Here is a 19,743-nt window from a genome sequence, read left to right on the forward strand (position 1 = left end):
AATTGTTGCTCTGTTTCACAAACTGTTTAAAGATTACAGGATAGAAGAGACAAGTGATTAGGCAACCCAAACCACCAGCTGTCAAAGGACAATGCCTAGATAAAAGCTTTGCTCAAAGTCCTACCACTTTCTAGTCACATGACCTTGGGAAAATCCATTCACATTCCCCAGCCTCAATTTCTTTATTTTTGAAAGAGGATCAAATGACCCCTACTATACTGTGTGGTTGTTCAGATTAAATAAAATGAAAGACATGATTTGCCAAAGTCAACCATGATTTGATCTAACAAGGGGCACTCAGTGCTCAGACTGGAAGTTTGTCCATACTTCCACTTCAGATATTGGTGATCCATACAATTTGTGGACTAATGGATTACACTGGTCGAGGCATAGACTTGGATTACTGTGATACTGAATGGTTTGCCTTGGAAACGAACAGAGATCATTCTGTCGTTTTTGAGACTGCATCCAAGTACTGCATTTCAGACTCTTCTGTTGACTGATGGCTGCTCCATTTCTTCTAAGGGATTCTTGCCCATAGTAGTAGATATAATGGTCATCTGAGTTAAATTCACCCATTCCAGTCCACTTTAGTTCACTGATTCCTAAAATGTTGATGTTCACTGTTGCCATCTCCTGTTTGACCACTTCCAATTTGCCTTGATTCATGGACCTAACATTCCAGGTTCCTGTGCAATATTGCTCTTTACAGCATCAGGCTTTACTTCCATCACCAGTCACACCCACAGCTGGGTGTTGTTGCTTTGGCTCCATCTCTTCATTTTTTCTGGAGTTATTTCTCCACTGATCTCCAGGAGCATATTGGGTAACTACCGACCTGGAGAGTTCATCTTTCAGTGTCCTATCTTTTTGCCTTTTCATACTGCTCATGAGGTTCTCAAAGCAAGAATATTGAAGTGATTTGCCTTTCCCTTCACCAGTGGACCACATTTTGTCAGAGCTCTCCACCATGACCCGTCGGTCTTGGGTGGCCCTACACAGCAAGGCTCATAGTTTCATTGAGTTAGACAAGGCTGTGGTCCATGTGATCAGACTGGTTAGTTTTCTGTGATTCTGGTTTTCAGTCTGTCTATCCTCTGATGGATAAGGATAAGAGGCGTATGGAAGCTTCCTGATGGGAGAGACAGACTGAGGGGGAAACTGGGTCTTATTCTGATGGGCGGGGCCATGCTCAGTAATCTTTAATCCAATTTTCTATTGATGGGTAGGGCTGTGTTCACTCCCTGTTATTTACCTGGGGCCAAACTATGGTGGAGGTAATGAAGATAACAGCCACCTCTTTCAAAAGGTTGAAGACCTACAAGACCTTCTAGAACTAACACCCAAAAAAGATGTCCTTTTCATTATAGGGGACTGGAATGCAAAAGAAAGAAGTCAAGAAATACCTGGAGTAACAGGAAAATTTGGCTTCAGGGTACAGAATGAAACAGGGCAAAGGCTAATAGAGTTTTGCCAAGAGAAGGCACTGGTCATAGCAAACACCCTCTTCCAACAACACGAGAAGACTCTACACATGGACATCACCAGATGGTCAACACCGAAATCAGATTGATTATATTCTTTGCAGCCAAAGATGGAGAAGCTCTATACAGTCAGCAAAAACAAGACCAGGAGCTGACTGTGGCTCAGATCATGAACTCCTTATTGCCAAATTCAGACTTAAATTGAAGAAAGTAGGGAAAACCACTACACCATTCAGGTATGACCTAAATCAAATCCCTTACGATTATACAGTGGAAGTGAGAAATAGATTCAAGAGATTAGATCTGATAGACAGAGTGCCTAATCAACTATGGACAGAGGTTCATGACACTGTACAGGGGGCAGGGATCAAGACCATCCCCAAAAAAAGAAATGCATAAAGGTAAAATGGTTGTCTCAGGAGGCCTTATAAATAGCTGTGAAAAGAAGAGAAATGAAAAGCAAAGGAGAAAAGGAAAAATATACCTATGTGAATGCAGAGTTCCAAAGAATAGCAAAGAGAGATAAGAAAGCCTTCCTCGGTGATCAATGCAAAGAAATAGAGGAAAACAATAGAATGGGAAAGACTAGAGATCTCTTCAAAAAAATTAGAGATACCAAGGGAACATTTCATGCAAAGATGGGCTCAATAAAGGACAGAAATGGTATGGACCTAACAGAAGTAGAAGAAATTAAGAAGAGATGGCAAGAATACACAGAAGAACTATGCAAAGAAGATCTTAATGGCCCAGATAATCACAATGGTGTGATCACTCACCTAGAGCCAGATATCCTGGAATGCGGAGTCAAGTGGGCCTTAGGAAGCATCACTATGAACAAAGCTATTGGAGGTGATGGAATTCCAGTTGAGCTATTTCAAATCCTGAAAGATGATGCTGTGAAAGTACTGCACTCAATATGCCAGCAAATTTGGAAAACTCAGCAGTGGCCACAGGACAGGAAAAGGTCAATCTTCATTCCAATCCCAAAGAAAAGCAATGCCAGAAATGCTCAAACTACCACACAATTGCACTCATCTCACACACTAGCAAACTAATGCTCAAAATTCTCCAAGCCAGGTTTCAACAGTACGTGAACCATGAACTTCCAGATGTTCAAGCTGGAATTAGAAAAGCCAGAGGAACCAGAGATCAAATTGCCACCATCCATTGGATCATCAAAAAAGCAAGAGAGTTCCAGAAAAACTTCTATTTCTGCTTTATTGACTATGCCAAAGCCTTTAACTGTGTGGATCACAACAAACTGTAGAAAATTCTTAAAGAGATGGGAAACCAGACCACCTGACCTGCCTCCTAAGAAATTGGTATGCAGGTCAGGAAGCAATAGTTAGAACTGGATATGGAACAACAGACTGGTTCCAAATCAGGAAAAGAGTACGTCAAGGCTGTATACTGTCACCTTGCTTATTTAACTTATATGCAGAGTACATCATGAGAAACGCTGAGCTGAATGAAGCACAAGCTGGAATCAAGATTGCCGGGAGAAATATCAATAACCTCATATATGCAGATGACACCACCCTCATGGCAGAATTTGAATAAGAACTAAAGAGCCTCTTGATGAAAGTGAAAGAGAAGAGTGAAAATGTTAACAAAGATCATGGAATCCGGTCCCATCACTTTACTGCAAACAGATGGAGAAACAGTGGAAACAGTGTCAGACTTTATTTTTGGGGGCTTAAAAATCACTGCAGATGGTGACTGAAACCAAGAAATTAAAAGACGCTTACTCCTTGGAAGGAAAGTTATGACCAACCTAGACAGCATATTAAATAGCAGAGACGTTACATGGCCAACAAAGGTTCGGCTAGTCAAAGCTATGGTTTTTCCAGTAGTCATGTATGGATGTGAGAGTTGTACTATAAAGAAAGCTGAGCGTCAAAGAATTGACACTTTTGAACTGTGGTGTTGGAGAAGACTCTTGAGAGTCCCTGGGACTGCATGGAGATCCAACCAGTCCATCCTAAAGAAAATCAGCCCTAAATATTCATTGGAAGGACTGATGCTAAAGCTGAAGCTCCAATACTTTAGCCACCCGATGTAAAGAGCTGACTCATTTGAAAAGATTGAAAGCAGGAGGAGAAGGGGATGACAGAGGATGAGATGGTTGGATGGCATTACTGACTCAATGGACATGGGTTTAAACTCCGGGTGTTGGTGATGGACAGGGAGGCCTGGTGTGCTGCAGTCCATGGGGTGGCAAAGAGTTGGACACGACTGAGCGACTGAACTAAATGGATTGCACTCAGCAAACTGTCCCCCTTTTACCTAAAGGAAGTGATTCAAAGTATGTTTTACTTCTGTTTTTCAATTTCATAACATTTTAGGGTCCACTACTAAAGGATAGGAAGTTCTCCTTTCCTTTTACAGTACTGCCCAAATGAAACATCTCACTTCTACCAAGCAGAATGCAAGGACTGCTCATTTCATGTGAAGAACATACAGCTCCAAGAAGACAACACTTTTAAAAGAGGAACCTGTTACCTTTCCTCACCTAAAGCCTCAGTATTAAAGGAGTTCAGAGACAGGAGATAATATTAATTATAAAATGGCCCCACACACTGAGATACCATGAGACGGGGTTAACCTCAGTTACAGAATAGGCAGAAACTCCAAGTTATCCAGACCATTAGGGAGTATGTGTATGTGTGTGTGTAAGAGGGGCATAAAGAAGGGAGAGAAATGAAAAACACCGCACCAATTTGGAAAACTTCCTAGTTCTTGTCAACACCAACAAAAATAGCAGGGAAGGAATGAAGAGTCAAAGATTTATAGATTATACCCAGCACAGAGGAACTTGCTCATACGCTGGCCATAGCTTTATACTCCAGGTCACTTGGCATGGAAGCCTTTTAAAAGCATGGAAAATGCGTAGGATTTGATGTAAGTTTAAAACACATAGGCGTGAACTCCATCCTTTGCTATTTAACAACAATGTGGTCTTTGCCAAGTAATTTAATTATTAAGCCTCAGTTTCCAGGTCTGTAAAATGGGGACAATAATATATCCCCCTGGGGAGTTGTTGTGCTGATTAGAGATAATGCATGTACAGTATCCGCCACAGAATATGTCCCCCAAATATAATTATAATTATTGTGTTTGCTAGTGCAAGCATGATAGTCTATTAAATTCATAGCTACCAGCGCAATTATGGTATTGAGTCCATAAATTCAGACTCTTCTGTAGGTGAACATTTTGGAACAAGTGATACTTTTGACAGCAACATGAAACATTTCTATCTCAATCCTAATGAAGTGTTAAATAAAAATCTCCATTTTCATTGGCAGCCTTTACTAACCTGCAAACCAAAAGTTCTAGTTATGCATTTGTTGGCATTTTTTGTATCAGTACCAAGCTTCTTTTTTTGATGATAAATTCTTAAAAGAGGGAATGAATCGTTTCTACTAGTGTTAATTCTTCTGGTTTGCACTATAATGCCAAGCACTTGGCGAGCATTTATGGGAAATAAAAGCCACACTGAGAGTGGCAGGCCACCTATTTATTTCCAAGGTGAGCTTTGCATTACAGCCTCATCAACAACAGTAAGAATTTATCAGCTATGTTTTCAAGGAAAACAAAGGCCAAGAGGTAAAGCAATACCCACGTTTAAACAGAACTTTCCATCTACAAAAAGTACTCCTTGATCCCGTTCATCTCTTTGGGACTCACTCCAGTGATGCTGACTGCTCAGAGTAAATTGTATACTCTTCTTGTATACAAAGAAGAAACCTTCAAAACCCATGAGAAAATGTCTCATTACAGTTTAGTTGCTCCTGATTTTTTAACAAAAACACATTCTTTGCTATGATGGAAAGCATTTTAATAGGTTCTAGGAATCAAATTCTTCCTCAAAGATGGTCTTTGGCCACCACCATGGTTATCTGAAAGAATTATAAGTGACTTCAACAATGGACTATGCAGCGGGCAGAAGACACTATGCTCACTAATGGAGGTGGGGAAGGAGTTATAAGGTGGTTGAGGTGAAGTTCATTTAAGAGAATGCAGTGCAATGGCAGTTTCACCAGAATACAAGCAATTAACTTAGCTGAGGCACTTAAGGAGAACAATCTGGATGTATAAAATCTTGGGTGGGATAGTTAAAAACCCAGTATTTCTTAATCACACCTCATATACAATGTTAAGATTCTGCAACAGTCATGAAGAAATCTGGCTAACAAGAATACGGAACTTTTCGAGCACCCACTTTATCTTCGAGGATGAGGCCAAACTTCCCAAAGGTTGAAGGTGACTGGAGGGCATCAAAGCCAAGATCATTTAAGAGCTGAGACGCTAGAGGATGGCCTTTGCACTAAAACTGCAGAAGTAGATAGGTGCTCTTGTATCATAAGACGTGATTGCTTTGCATTTTTAGCCTCTTTTCTCCTAAAGAGTTCATGAAAAGTGCTTAGATTTTCTCTGTGGCAGATGGTGTCCTTCCGTCATTAAAAGCATGTGCTTTGCAATCACACAGAACTCCATTCCCCAATCTACCTTGAAGACCTTGAGCGTGTCATTAAATTCCGCTGAGCTTCAGTATTCCTGCCTAGAGAATCCCATGGACAGAGGAGCCTGATGGGCTACAGACCGTGGTGTCGCAAAGAGTCAGACATGACTGAGCGACTTAAACTTTCACTTTTCTGTTTCTTCAACAATAGAATGGGAGTAACAGTAGTACTACAACTTATTGTTGCTTTATGGGCTAAAGATATACTGCCTGCACACAGTTTTATAAAGCTCATGACAAACACTAAGTGCTCATTAAATGGGCTAGTGGAAGAAGTAAACTATCCTCATCTTTAGGAGGTTTGCAAGTTCCAAGGCAACACTAACCAAAAAAAGAGGTATCCTCATAAGCTCAGAAATGTTCTGGCCTACTTCACCAGATAAAAAAGGCTTTGTCTATTAAAGTTCCAGTGAGTGGTAAAGCACACATCACTCTAATATCTGTGCACGTATCTTGGGAGCAAAGTGAGAGCAGGAGCAGCAAGCAGAGGCTTGTTGGCCAGTGAGAAAATCAGAACAGCTCACAGCAGCCACCTGGAAACAAAACCGCACCACTTGCTCGAGATTCCTCAGCTAATAAATGGCAAAGCTGAGATTCAAAACCAGGAAGCCTGGCTTCGGTCCTTGCTCTTAACCCGATACTATGCTATCTCCTCAGCATTGAGGAAGAGCAGTAATTGGAGACGGACCAAGTCACAGGCTGGGAGCAGGCCAGAGAAAGGCAAGAAACCCTGTAAAGATGACTGGAGAGGAGAGGGCACCAAGGGAAATGACACAAATGGGCAGCTAACAGGGGAAAGTGAACTAGCTTTGGGCTTCAACATTTGTTTAAAGTCAACAGTGAATAGAAGACATAAAAGCTGAGAAGATGCCTCTTAGGTCATTTGTGATAGCTGCATTATGACTTAGAAACACCTGCCAGGAATCACATCACACACACAAAATACGAGGTGTTACAGGAGAGCCCCAAAAGCATGAGAGTTTCTTACCAAGACTGAGTTTCCTGCTACCTCTTCCTGGTGTTTCTACAGAAGAAAAGAGTTGAAGAAAGGCCACCAGGGTGTTGAATTCCCCCTGCCAGAATTCCTTCCCCCCAGAAGGAAGGGATAAGATAGAAGAACTGTGCCCCAAGTTAAGTAGAAGAATGCCCAGAGAGGAGAGAAGTGATAAAAAGAAGTCATATTCCTGACCAGTCTCCAAAACAATCCCCATAACCACCATCTCTTATTATCCATGCTTGTGTAATCCTCTTCCTTGACTGCAAGTGGGACTTGTGATTTGCCTGTAACCAAAAGAATAAGACAAAAATGACAGGGCACGTAGTTATAGCACATCAGACAGTAACGTCCATTCTGCAGCAAGATTCTCTGTGGGAAAGCTGAAGCAAGCTGCCAAGTGGTGGACTGCCTATAGAGAGAGCCAGCGGGAGGCAGCCTCCAGCTGACAGTGAACAAGCGTCTGAGAGCCCACCAGAAACTGAATTCTGCCAACAATGACGTGATCTCAGAAGAAAGCCCTTCCACATTCGAGCCTCAGATGAGACAGCAGCCCTGGCTGACACCCTGGCTGGAGCCTTATAAAGTACCAAGACAAACCACAGCCAGACTCCTGACACTCAGAAACTTTCCCAGAGAGTTTATGCACTAATTCGGCAATTAAGTTGGTAGTGGTGCTGTCATGCAGCTATGCATAACCAATAGAGAAGGGAGGTGAAGCAGAGGTTCCTGATGCAACCACTTGTTCTTCTGAGAGAGGAGGGGAAGGAAGGAGGTCCGGGGCCAGGGCCTGGGAGAGTGATCCTGCCGTCACACTGGCAACACATCCTCCTATTCAACTACCTCTGACTCAGACACTCAGTTTCCTCTCTTACCACACACACATCCTGTCATTCTTTTTTTTAATCATTCGGAAGACAAAGTAGACTATAATTACCAAGGAAATAACAATTTTATAAACGGCAGTCAGGTTCCCTGCCTGGCCTGCAAAGGCTATTTAACATGCCAAACATTGACACAATTAAATGTCATTGGTAGCAACACGGATGGACCTAGAGATTATCATACCAAGTCAAGTGAGTCAGACAAAAAAAGACATACTTGATATCACTCATATGTGGAATCTAAAAAATGATACAAATGAACTTATTTACAAAACAGAAACAGACTTACAGACATAGAAAACAAACATGATTACCAAAGGGGACAGGGGTGTGGGAAGGGGATAAATAAGAGTGTGGGATTAGCGGATGCACACCACTATATAATAAAATAGATAAACAAGATCCTACTGTATAGCATAGGGAATTCAATATAATAAACTATAAGGGAAAAGAATCTGAGAAAATATGTATGTATGTGTATGTATATATGTGTATGTGTATGTATATATGTGTGTGTGTATGTATATGTGTGTGTGTGTGTGTGTGTGTATAAAATGTTGCTGTTTAGTAACTAAGTCATGTCCAGATTCTTTGCAACCCCATGGACTGTAGCCCACCAGGCTCCTCTGTCCATGGGATTTCCCTGGCAAGGATACTGGAAGGGTTGCCATTTCCTTCTCCAGGGGATCTTCCTGACCCAGGGATCTAGCCTGCATCTCCTGCACTGGTAGGCAAATTCTTTACCTCTGAACTACAGGGAAGCCCATATATATACACACACACATATACAAACTGAATCACTTTGATGTACACCAGAAACTAACACATTATACATCAACTATACTTCAATTTAATTAATTAATTAAAAGAAGAAAAGAAACAGCAAAAGGACTTTGACCTTCTTATGAGCTATACTATGACCCTACCCATAAATAATTTTAGTAAAAGTGTGTCTTAAATCTGATGTAATGGACTTAAACACTTTATAGAACACATATTTAGAGAGACACATTAAAGACTTTCTACTTTCCGTAGCAGTGCTTTTGAAGACAGAATGAAAATTCAAACATCTAAAGTTCCATCCAGATGCTAATACAGGCTCTTGAAAAAATCAAACATGTAGTTTGAAATCTGCTGAGCAAATACCTAACAGCTTCTACAAATTAATTCCAGTAACAATTCTCAGGCAGAGCAAACAGCTACGACTCACTGAACCAGAGATCTTTTACCTAAATGGGCCATCTTGCTACACACAGAAACTGGTAGGGAAATCCTACAATCACATCATTTGAAAGCTGGAATATCCTCATTAAGTTTTTTTGTCTTAGCCTCAGAGTTGACAGATAATGAATGACACATAGATCCAAAGACTTGAGGAAACTTGTTCAGGGTCACCCAGCAGCACAGCCTGGACCTCTGTTGCCCAGGCGTCTTTGCGCTCAAGTCTACCAAACTCTGGGGCTTCCTTGGTGGCTCAGACAGGAAAGAACCGGCCTGCAATGCAGGAGCCCCAGGTTCAATCTCAGGGTCGGGAAGATCCTCTGGAAAAGGAAATGGCTACCCACTCCAGTATTCTTGCTTGGAGAAGTCCATGGACAGAGGAGCCTGACGGGCTACAGTCCATAGGGTTGCAAAAAGTCAAACACAAGTGAACAACCTAACACTACCAAACCTTATCTTCAACTCCAGACATAATAAAATCAGTGGTATCAAATATTCCGTGAGGAAGAAAATTGGGACAAACTTTCTCTGACTCTACAAAGTCCCAACTTGTAAACACTAAGATCTGTGAAGGAGTTTGGGATCGGACATGTAGACACTGCTATATTTCAAATGGATAACCGTAAGGACCTGCTGTACCGCACATGGAACTCTACTCAATGTTATCTGGTGGCCTCGATGGGAGTGGAGTTTGGGGGAGAATGGATACATGTATATGTATGGCTGAGTCCCTTTGCTGTTCACCTGAGACTATGATAACATTGCTAATGGGCCATCAGTTCAGTTCAGTTCAGTTCAGTCACTCAGTCGTGTCCTACTCTGCAAGCCCATGGACTGCAGCACACCAGGCTTCCCTGTCCTTCACCAACTCCCGTAGCTTGCTCAAACTCATGTTCACTGAGTCAGTGATGCCATCCAACATCTCATCCTCTGTCATCCCCTTTTCCTCCTGCCTTCAATCTTTCCCAGCATCAGGGTCTTCTCCAAGGAGTCAATTCTTTGCATCAGGTGGCCAAAGTTTTGGAGTTTCAGCACCAGAATTAGTCCTTCCAATGAATATTCAGGACTGATTTCCTTTAGGATGGGCTATACCCCAATACAAAATAAAAAGTTAAAAAAAAAAACAAAACAAAAACTAAGATCTGTGGCAAGAGGGAAAAATAACACTGAATAGACATTCACATTAAGTGTTCAATCCATTTTCCAAAGCAATGTGTGGAATTTTTTAAGTAAACTAAGATGCCCCTAAAATAGATTGCCTTTTCTTATGAATGCTCTGCCCTTTTTTTCTTTTTGATGAATGCTAAGTATGAAGGAAAATCAAAAACATAGAAAAAACACTTATGCAAGTGCATTTATTCTACTGCTTCATAAATCCCCACTCATAAATTCATTGATTCACTGCACAGATATATTCATTACACAAACACTTTGGCATAGGCATAGTAGGTGCTGTATAAAAGGAAACTGTTTGGACCTAAATAATGTTTATTAATATTTTCAGCAGAAGTAGCCACATGTAAACAAGGAATCACTGTAGAGACCAAGATTTCCAGCGTTTTTTTTTTCTTTTTTTGGTAGACTATTAGGAATGGAGACTTAATGGCCTGCTCCTAATTCCCCCAGAAACTTCCATATTTAAAATAAAAATCAACTTGTTTTTCTGTGTAATAATACTGCCTACAGAGCAACAGCGGGAATTATCAAAATGAAGTTGTTAAACATCCACAGGTGGTATCCTTCTAGAACTCTCACTAGGGAACACTTTCCATGACCTAAAAGAAAGTGGTCTTTCACCCCCACATTCTCCTTCCTAATCTTTTCCTCTCAGCACCAAGAACAAACACACGTTTAAAACAAACAAAAAAGAAATAGGTCTTATTTTCTTTTGGATAGCAAGCAGTTTTCTCTCCTCAACATGAAACTTACACGTTACGGGTATTACCCTCGCTGGGACTGATTTCACCCTTGTTTTAACTACATGCTTTGACAGAGTATTACAAATACTGATATTACTCACGGTAAAAACAAACTGTTTACCACATGCGGGACTTTTTCTAAATGTTTCACAGGTTCATTTCATCTTGACAAGAGCACTATGAGCCATGTTACTATTGTTATCCTGGTTTTACAGAAGATAAAACTGAGATAGTGTTACGGACAAGGCAGGCACAACTACTCAATAGACATCTTTAACTGAAGCCTTAGCAGAAACCTCTACTCCCCCGCATCAAGTTTCCATGTGGAGGACTTTCCATTAGTCCAACAGTCCAGTCTCCTCCCAGCTTCCTCCCCAGGTGAGAAGTGAACTGTGTGAAAGGTGAGTCTGGGGGCAGGGTCTGGACAACATGGCCCAGACTCTCCCGAGTTCTGTTTTCAGTGCTGGCCTGGCCACAGATGAGGCTAGGGGGCAGTCCAGGCTGCTCCCTCCAACACTGTGAGGGGAAATTGGTCTCACTCAAGCGTGAAATACCAGAAAACCCACTCAGCCACAGTCCTCTAATCAGCTTCAATACTAATAAACTTGTGCTTGTCTACCTCCCATTGGTCGGTCTAGCCATTGGTCTCAAAATTGGGTGAGAAACAAGGGTATTAGTCAACTCTCCATCCTCTCAAGCTCTGGCACCAATAAGTTTTAAAACAGAAATGGATGACAAGATCTTTGTGAAAAAGATAAATATTTCTTTCACAAAATAAGTAAAACAAAACCCTCCTCAAAGAGATATAAGTACATAAACTACACAGTTCAACAAAGCATCTGCAGAGCAGGTCATTAGTGAACCCGCTCTTTGAACTCACTATCACGTGGTGTCTAAAAGACAAGGCTATTCCTCCACTTTCTTCTCTGTGTTGGACCTCAAACCACCATCTCCTTTCCAGACAAAACCACATAGGTAACCTTCTCTACTGTTGTATCCTAATCCAAGATAATGGAAAATTCCTTAGCTTTGGTAGTCACATTATTTTCACAAAACAGGTTATACATTTCAATAGTATATGTTATCTTCAGCCTGGCCAAGTCTGTATTTTTATCAATTGCATCAATTTCTACCATAGAAAGTACAGTGACAAAAATACTACCCATAATTCTGTCATCCAGGAATAAAAATGTCTCTAGTTTTTAGAGTTATCATCTGATCTTTCCTTTAATCTCAAAAAGCAATATGTCTGATTTTAAACATACATTTAAAAAGGCTTTCATTCAGTAATATTGATTGGGAGGGGGGTGTTATAGATTTTAATGCAGATAACTTGAGCATTTCCCATAAAGGACCAAATAGTCAATATTTTTGGTTTTGCATGGCATAGGATATCTTTTGAAACTATTCAGCTCTGCCATTACAGTCCAAAAGCAGCCATGGGTAACATGAAAATGAATGAACATAGCTGTATGCCAATAAAACTCTATTGACAAAAACTAGTCTCCGGCCAAATGTGGCTGTTCAGCTTTAGTCTGCTAACGCCTGGGCTGGACAGTCACTTGGCCTCAACAGGAAGCCTATGACATACTCAAGAAGCAAAAAGAAAGATGCTGCAGCCGACAGAAAAAAATCTAGGAACAACATAATCATTCTGCTGGTAGCAGGTACTCTGAGTGCTACCATTCCCATAAGTACCGAGTCTGCTGGGGGCTTAGCATGGCCTTCTGATTAGGTGACTGAGTGATGCCTTTGTTCAGTAACAGCTTATCCGAAGTTATTCACAAGCAAAGAACCAATCTGTAAAATACTGTGTTGATTATGATTCACAGATCTGTTAGGTCCAGGCTTATCCTATATCTTACATGGATGATTATAGGAAAAATCATCCCAATGTTTCAAAAATAAATACAAAAGAAAACTGAGAGGCAAGAGAAGCAACTGAATGAATCCTAGCTTATGTCTCTGACAGTTCCTTCACCTGGAAAACTGTCCCTGACTTTCCCTGTCCCATTTCCCTACCTATTTCTTGTTCCTCATTTAGGTGTCTATTTAAACACCCTTTTCTCCAGAAAAACATGCCAGGGAGGTCAAGACACTGGCCATACACTTCAGTGACACTGGACTTCATGACTCTCCTATAATTCCTTCCTAGCTTAATGTCTACTTCCATTCTAGACTACAAGGTCCGGAAACCTGCCTTGCTCAACACCTGGGTACAAAGCTGGAAATGAGACCTTGATTCAACAGAAGGCTTGAATGTTTCAAACTGACACCCTGCACCCAGTGCCTAAGTATACAGCTGGTGATGATCAGCAATGCACGACTTCACAGGTCAACTCTGGGTCTTTCCCAGCCTCAGCAACGTATGATACGATAAAGTGGAAGAGGGAAGTTATGACTAGGTGCCAGGAAGCAAACTGCCCCTATGTTTAAACAGAATCAGAGCAGGCTACTGATTCTTAGAAGTTTGAGGGGTGGGGAGGTGGAAGCAAACGTGGTTTTGGTTAATGATAAAATTTTTACTAGCCTAGGCCCTAGCATATTCAAAGATATTTAGCAGGATAGATTTAAAAGAAATATCTGCACAGTTCCTTTATATTTAAATACATACACATGCCTATAGAACTGCTTGAACTACTTGGGTGTGAAAAATGGGTTATAAAATACTTAAGAGTGTAGTCCAAAGCAGGAAAATAACTAAAAGGATGTATGCCCTCCCCAAAGTAGTTGTACCTGGTAGAGGAATTTGGGTTAATTTAATTTTTTCCCCTTTTATTTATCAGTATTTTCTTCTTTCTATACAGTGATCACACATTTTTAAAAGAGTTTTTTTTAAGTCATTTAAAATAAAAATCCTTGCTGATTAGCTGATACTTCAAAGTTGTTTGAAAGAAACAATATACATAATGAAAATGTGAAACAGGACAATGCTGTATTACTTAACACAGCTTTGCAGACAGAATTTAAAAAAAAGTTTCTGACCTCCTTAAATGTTCACCCATTCCAACCAGTACCATAATGATGATATATCTTACCATGGCGAGCATCAGCAGACAAAAGGGAAATAGTACCAATGCTGAGGGTGTTAATTTCAGTTTCTAACTACATCCTTACTTTTCCTGGAGCATGATATATTTTAAGTTGGCCTAATTTCTTTCTGGTCTTGGACTCTGAGAACTGCACTAACTTACCTAGCCAATTTTAGTGACCAAAATGCAATAGGAGCAGATAAAAAACTTTAAAAGTGAGATCTTCTTTCTTAAAGGTTATTTATATAGGTCAGAAATTGGCAGTCAGACATTGGAAATGCTGAAGTACTTACTTGAAATTTACTTCCATTGCTTACACTGGAGTCTTCAAATACATATAATAAGTATCTTTCATTAGAATTCTTGTGGTTATCTAACACCAGCCTATGACTAAATCAGAGAGATTATCAAATTTCCCATCTTAGAGTATGCTTTAATAGGTTACATTTCCTTTCATAAATACTAATCATTTCAAAAATATTGTCTTGTGTCTAAACAATGTTCTATTGGCCAATAACAAAAGTTTAATCCATTACGCATGACTTAAAGGTATTTTTAAACTCCAGATGAAAATGAGATTCAACACCTCTTTACAAATGACTGAAATAAACCACGCAAAACAAATTATTTAAGAGACTGGCTTTATGGTAGCAGAACTGCCCTCCAACCAATAACAATTATAAACGAATGTAAAAGGCAATTTGAAGGCACTGAAAAATAACCAAAAGCAGGAGAAAAGTTCATAATCTCCAGCCCTTAAATAAGGGAGCCACACTGAGTAGTAATTTACATTTGTACCACTTATTCTGTTAGGGCACAACCAAGAGGTTTATGTTGCAGCAGATGGAACTCAAGCAGCAAACCACAGCCTTGCTGGTCAGAATATAGGTCAGTCAAGGTAGCTAAAAACAGAAGAAAAATCCCACCAAATGAGGAAGTCATGGAGGACAGAGCCCCAAATTTGCAAATGAATTCTACACTTATTGGCTACACCCAGAACTATAAGACTTCCAGAATCCCAGAGAGGAAAAAAACAACCCTTGAAAAGTTTTCAGAAAGCTGACAAATTCCAACACCTGCCCCCTCAGAGGAGTTTGAAGCTCAAGTTGTACCAGGTTTCAGGGGCTTGGTAAAGGCCTCAGACTTTTCTGTGATGCCAAAAAAGCATCATGGATTAAGAAAAAAGAACATCCTGACTATAGGATATTTCCTGGGAAATATAGGCAAAATGGAAATAGCATAAAAAGGAGCCTGTATAACATTCAAGATGATTCCCAACTTAACTACTTTTTGAACAAAACTCAACTCTTCTCTAGGGAACACAACAGAATCCCCAGTCATTACAATGTAGCATCTACAATGTCTAGCATACAATGAAAAATTAATAGATATTTGAGGCAAATGGAAAATGCAACCCCATAATTAAAGATAAATCAGTGCACAGAAACAGACCTACAAATAATCCAGAAAATGGAATCGGAAGACAGACTCTAACAGTGCAAAACTTATTGAAAGAATTTACAGAGAAAGATAGATTTACTGGGTAAAGAAATAGGAAATGTCAGGAGACATACAGAAACTGCAAAAAGTAAAAATAAAAAAAGAAGTTCTAGAACTTAAAACTACAACATACTGAATTAGATTAATAGCAGGTTGGACATAATAGAGAAAAAGGCCTGGTGAAATTTAAGGTGTATCAGTATAAAGAATTCAGGCTGGGACTTCCCTGGTGGTCCAGTGGTTGAGACTTTGCCTTCCAGTGCAGGGGGTGAGGGTTCAGTCAGGGAACTAAGATTCCACATGTCTTGTAGCCAAAAAACCAAAACATAAAACAGAAGCAATATTGTAACAAACTCAATAAAGACTTTAAAAATGGTCCATATAAAAAAAAAATCTTCAAAAAAAGAATCCAGACTGAGGTACAGAGGAAAAAACTATGTTTTTAAAAGAACTTCGATCATCTGCAGGGCAGCATCAAGTGGTCGAAACATGTAAACATTAAAGAAGAGTAGAGAGAATGGGGCAGAAAAAAATGTGTAAAGAAACACAGACCAGAAGTTTTCAAAATGGAGCAAAACCAGGACAATACCAAAGGAGAAATCTTAGCCACAAGAAAACCTCACATAGTCATGAAAACCAAAGGTAACAACAACAAAATCTTAGAAGCAGCAAAAAAAACAAAAAAGAACATTTTACACAGTGAGCACAATAATCAGAATGAAGGCAGACAGATCAACAGAAAGAGGAGACCAAAACACAAAAAAACAACATCTTCAAATCACTGAAAGAAAAGCAGAGAAAAAATGGTCAACCTAGATTCTACTGACAACCAAATTATCTTTCAAAAATAAAGGAAAAATTTAAAACCTCCCTATAAATAAAAATTGAGAGAAACTGTCTGATTGCAAGAAATACTAAAGAAAGCTCTTCAAGCTAAAGAGAAGTGATACCAGATGTAAATTTTAAGCGACAGAAAGAAATGAAGAACCTTGGAAATAGTGAATTTATAGGTAAACATGAAAGACTACTTCTCATAATTTCCTTAAGATATACCTATTAGTTAGTTAGTTCAGTCACTCAGTCGTGTCCAACTCTTTGCGACCCCATGAATCGCAGCATGCCAGGCCTCCCTGTCCATCACAAACTCCCAGAGTTTGCTCAAACTCATGCCCGTAGAGTCGGCGATGCCATCCAGCCATCTCATGCTCTATACTATATTAAATATAAATGTAGTTTATGTATAGAAGTATTTTATATATACTTAGCATATTATATTAAAAGTATAATACTGTATTATACAGTTTGTAACAAATACAGATGTAACATGTATGAAGACTATAGTGCAATGGATGGGGAGGGGCAAATGAAACCATATGTTGTAGGTTTCTTACATTTTTATAGAAAGTAGTAAAATATTAATTCAACAAAGACTTTTTATTAAGGATAAATATCATAATCTGCAGAGAAACTACAAAAATTATGCAAAGTGGTGTAGCTGAAAATCTGAGAAATTAAAATGTAATACTAAAATATATTCAACTAAATAACAAGAAGGCTGTGCTGTGCTTATTCACTCAGACTCTTTGCGACCCCATGGACTGTAGCCCACCAAGTTCCTCTGTCCATTGGGATTCTCCAGGCAAGAATACTGGAATTGGTTGCCATGCCTTCTTCCAGGGGATCTTCCCAACCCAGGGATCAAACCGAGGTCTCCCACATTGCAGGCAGATTCTTTACCATCTGAGTCATCAGGAAAGCCCAAACAACAAGAAGGGAGAAAAGGAATTACAGGATTTAAGAAAAAGTTTAAAAGATGGGACAAATAGGAAGCAACAAAATGATATATATAAAACTAGCCATATCAATAATTACAGTAAATAGACTGAACATTTCAATTAAAAGGCAGATTGCCAGAATACATCAAAAATAATCCCCAACTATTAATAACACTGGTTTTTAAATGCAAAGATAGATGTGTTTTAAATGCAACAGATATGCCTTAAATGCAAAGACACAGATAGATAAACAGGTGGATATATCAATACAACCGCAATACAAAAACCAGGCAAAGAAAGTAAAAGAAAACTGTAGGCCTCTATCACCCAGAAAACATATATGCAAAAATCCTTAACAGAATACTGTAAGGTATAAGGACAGATGAATAGAACAATGCAGGAGAATAGAAGTCAGAATAGAGGAATGCATAGATGGTCAACTGTTTCTTTTTTTTTTTTTTTTTAACCAGGAGGCCAAAATAATTAGTGGATTTAAGGATGGTCTTTTCAACAAATTAGACAGGAACAAATAGATATCCATATGGAAAGAAGAATGAATCTTGACATCAACATCTCACATAGAACTGAAATGAAGTGAAGTAAAAGTCGGTCAGTTATGTCCGACTCTTTGTGACCCCATGGACTATACAGTCCGTGGAATTCTCAAGGCCAGAATACTGGAGTGGGTAGCCTTTTCCTTCTCCAGGGGATCTTCCCAACCCAGGGATCAAACGCAGGTCTCCCACATTATAGGCAGATTCTTTACCCACTGAGCCACAACTAACTAAAGCTAAAACTATGAAGCAGGAAAACAGGAGAATGTCTTTGTGACCATTAAGTAGGCAAAGCACTATCAGTTCAATTCAGTTCACTCACTCAGTCGTGTCTGACTCTTTGCAACTCCATGAACCACAGCCGCCAGGCCTCCCTGTCCATCACCAACTCCCGGAGTCCACCCAAACCTATGCCCATTGAGTCGGCGATGCCATCCAACCATCTCATCCTCTTTCATCCCCTTCTCCTCCTGCCCTCAATCTTTCCCAGCATCAGGGTCTTTTCAAATGAATCAGCTCTTCGCATCAGATGGCCAAAGTATTGGGGTTTCACCTTCAATATCAGTCCTTCCAGTGAACACCCAGGACTGATCTCCTTTAGGATGGACTGGTTGGATCTCCTTGCAATCCAAGGGACTCTCAAGAATCTTCTCCAACACCATAATTCAAAAGCATCAATTCTTCGGTGCTCAGCTTTCTTTATAGTCCAACTCTCACATCCATACATGACAACTGGAAAAACCACAGTCTTGACCATATGGACCTTTGTTGACAAAGTAATGTCTCTGCTTTTTAATATGCTATCTAGGTTGGTCATAACTTTCCTGCCAAGGAGTAAGTGTCTTTTAATTTCATGGCTGAAATCACCATCTGCAGTGATTCTGGAGCCCAAAAAAATAAAGTCTGACACTGTTTCCACTGTCTCCCCATCTATTTCCCATGACGTGATGGGACCAGATGCCATGATCTTAGTTTTCTGAATGTTGAGCTTTAAGTCAACTTTTTCACTCTCCTCTTTCACTTTCATCAAGAGGCTCTTTAGTTCTTCTTCACTTTGTGCCATAAGGGTGGTGTCATCTGCGTATCTGAGGTTATTGATATTTCTCCTGGCAATCTTGATTCCAGCTTGTGCTTCTTCCAGCCCAGTGTTTCTCATGATGTACTCTGCATACAAGTTAAATAAGCAGGATGACAATATACAGCCTTGACGTACTCCTTTTCCTATTTGGAACCAGTCTGTTGTTCCATGTTTAGTTCTAACTGTTGCTTCCTGAGCTGCATACAGGTTTCTCAAGAGGCAGGTCAGGTGGTCTGGCATTCCCATCTCTTTCAGAATTTTCCACAGTTTATTGTGATCCATGCAGTCAAAGGTTTTGGTATAGTCAATAAAGCAGAAATAGATATTTTTCTGCTTTATTAGGCAAAGCACTATGGGTAGGAGAAAACACTGATATATTGGACTGCATCAAAATTAAAACTGCTCCTTTTTGAAAGAATCAAGAAAATGAAGAAGCAACCACATCTGAAACATCTTTACAGTACATATATCTGACAAAAAACTTGTACCTAGAATACATTAAGAATTATCAATACTAAAAGAATTGAAAAGCATAAAAAGTCAAGAATAAAAGTCATGAAACCCAGTTTTTAAAATAGAAAACAACTTTACTAGATACTTCATCAAAGAAGACACAGGAATAGCCAATAAGTACAAGCAAAGTTTTTCAACATCATTATCATAAAGGAAATCAGGAAGCCACAAGATATCACATTACACCCACTATAGTGTTAATATTGAAAAGACTGACAATAATAGCAAGTGCTGGCAAAGACTTGGATCATATTGGAGATTTTCATA

At 39.7% G+C, this 19,743-nt stretch overlaps 1 protein-coding gene across 13 annotated transcripts in view; it reads right to left on the minus strand.

The window, feature by feature from the left end:
- SGMS1 (sphingomyelin synthase 1) overlaps nucleotides 1-19,743 on the minus strand; it is a 331,989-nt gene that overhangs the window by 127,429 nt on the left and 184,817 nt on the right. The window lies entirely within an intron of this gene.

This window comes from Dama dama, chromosome 15, assembly GCF_033118175.1.
Source record: "Dama dama isolate Ldn47 chromosome 15, ASM3311817v1, whole genome shotgun sequence".
Classification (NCBI taxonomy): Eukaryota; Metazoa; Chordata; class Mammalia; order Artiodactyla; family Cervidae; genus Dama; species Dama dama.